Genomic DNA, 2,710 nt, shown 5'->3' with positions numbered 1-2,710 from the left:
GGGGGGGGGGGGAATATGACTGGTCATCTGTCTCTGAATTCTCCTCTGAGGAGCTATCGGTAACCAGCAAGACATGCGCTTCGTCACATAGCATTGTCTGCTTTGCAGACCTTGTTTCCACTCCAGATTTTTCCATGACCGTGTCGAATGGCTGATGCACAGGAAGAGTAATTGAATGTACTAAAATTGTTGACAAATTTAACACGTAATAAAAAATGATGGCATGATATAATTCACATATAAGATGACTGGCTAACCAGGGTGGCATTGCAAAATTCACATATATGATGCCTGGCTAGACAAGATGGCATTGCATGATTCACATATACGATAAAGAAACTAAACAGATGGCATTGACACAAAGCATGTCTAAACTAAGCAGATGACATCTTTAATGTATACAGTAAGCAATGCAAGGCACCATATGCATGATATTACCAACATCAGCATGCCAAGTTAGAGCGAAGACCTCATGCGGTAAATAGGAGTGGTCTTCTCCTTCTGAATCCCCCTCAGAACAGTTATCTTCCTCTTAATTACGATCCGAAATGGGTGGAGGGGGGCTGCCTTTGCGCCCACCATGGAACGACATCTGCATGAAATTTTATTGCCACGCAAGGCTCGTCTCTTTTGCTCTACATGATCAGTTCCATTGTGTACAATAACTGGCATGCATAGGAATAAAACATAGTGAGATTATGTAAGGAGTGCATGCACAACTCCAGAGTGATGGTAGCAAACTGTGGATAGACCCAAAACCAATGATAGCAGGCAGATAATAGCTTTAGTTAAAAAATACAGATAATGGCTCCTTTAATGTTTGTTTGCACCCAACATGAAACTCATAGTAGACACCGGAGATTAACCAAATAGTAGACAGATAGTACTGATTGCTGCCCCAATATGTACCCCACAACCATTTAAAAACTCAAGTTTCAGCATTAGTTTGGACCTGACTCAGAGTCTAATAGGTGAACACAATGATAATGTAGCATGTCATCATATTAAGCGACGCATAACGTAAGCAGACACGGAAGAGTGCGACCTCTCTTGCGGACCCGTGTAGTCCTCAAGGTCATCTGCTCAGTTGATGATGGTAATGCAGTTGTTGTGGCTGCCGGCGGCGGGGAAGAAGATCTGAGGCGGCGAAAGATAGTCTGGAGAGCGGATCCCTGTTGTGGTGAACCCTTCCGTCATTGGAGCAGCTGAGCTGGGGTGGAACACAGCGCCGCAGGAGCGGGACAAACCACACAAGGTTTTCTTTGACACATATCTGTAACAGAAGTAATTGAGTAAGGGCATGTTTATTTGAGGATTCTAACAGTGCAGGGATACGAAATAGACAGGACTAGGATAGGAATGCTCGTGCAAAATAGAGAATTAAAAAAACAGGATTTCTGCCAATCTTGGTGTTTGGTTAACAACAATTGGAAGATCACAGGATGCAAAAAAGCATGGTGAGATTAAGTCAAACCACAAGAAAATGTACGGTTATAATGCTATTATGCTACTATCTCTTAGTCTTGTGCTTGATGAATAGGAATATGAAAAGGAGGAGAAGTGGAAATTAGAATTCCTATGGTTTTTCTTTCAAGGAGACACTAAAGGAACAAATCCTACAATTTTTCTTTGCTCCATTCCTTTGCACCAAATTCATGAAAAGTAGTACCATAGGAAACTTTCCAATTCCTATGTTTTTCATTCACTTTTCCTTTCAAGCACTGGAGATTCTAGTAGGCAGGCTTGAGCAAGGAAAATCCTACACTAAAAAAATGTTTTTGTGCTACTTCTATTACTTTGGACCCAGGCCACTGCCATACTAGCTCAACTCCCAGGCCCATTGACAAATGCACAGCTCAAACGCGCAGAGATAAATAGTGATGGCATTCAAGAGAGTCCATCACGGATAGCTAAGTTGCCTGGTATCTCACTTCTTGTCATATAGTAGGATAAAATAATCGTATTTCCTGTTACTACGAGTGCTCAGTGGACAATATATATAACATGTAGAGTAAAAAAGAGATGCAACAAGTGTACAACCTCTTTGGCGAAGCCATGTCGATCTCAGCGTGATTGGGTTGGCCAGTGAGGATGCTCCGGCTGACTTAGCTATCGGAGGAGGGGAAGAAGATCTTAGGCGTCTGGAGATGGAGCCCGAGGTACTGCTCCGCTGTGATGGAGGGTTTCATCGTTGGAGCAGCTCCGGTGAGTTGTACGACGCCGAGGCTGAAGCAAGACAAGAGAGAGAATGAACAACATTAACTTGAGTGGAAGTATAATAGCATCTCCAATACATGACATAATATACATAACCACAAAGTGCTAGATGTAAAACACATCAGCCGCTCATCTCTGAACTTAACTGTCGAAACTGAACTTAACTGTCAAAACTGAACTTAACTGTCGAAACTGAACTTAACTGTCGAAACTGAATTTTGTTGTTGAAACTGAATTTTGTTGTCGAAACTGAACGCACTAGCAAGGTTAGGTAACACGTCAGTCGACTGTCTTTTTCATCTCTGGTCAGTCGATTTTGCAGCCGTTGGATACGAAATCAAGGGCCTGCGGTTCATCTTCAACCTCCACCCCCCTGAGCCACCAGCCACCACCGGCCAAACAGCAGCCCCCCACTGCCCGTGGCCGGCGGTGCGCCACCTCGCCCGCCCCAAAAACCCTCCCCACCGCCGGTCCGCCGCCGCCCAGGCCATCC

The sequence above is a fragment of the Triticum dicoccoides genome, chromosome 7B (genome assembly GCF_002162155.2).
Source record: "Triticum dicoccoides isolate Atlit2015 ecotype Zavitan chromosome 7B, WEW_v2.0, whole genome shotgun sequence".
Lineage (NCBI taxonomy): Eukaryota > Viridiplantae > Streptophyta > Magnoliopsida > Poales > Poaceae > Triticum > Triticum dicoccoides.
The sequence above is the reverse complement of the archived record's forward strand: the minus strand, read 5'-3'. Positions refer to the sequence as shown.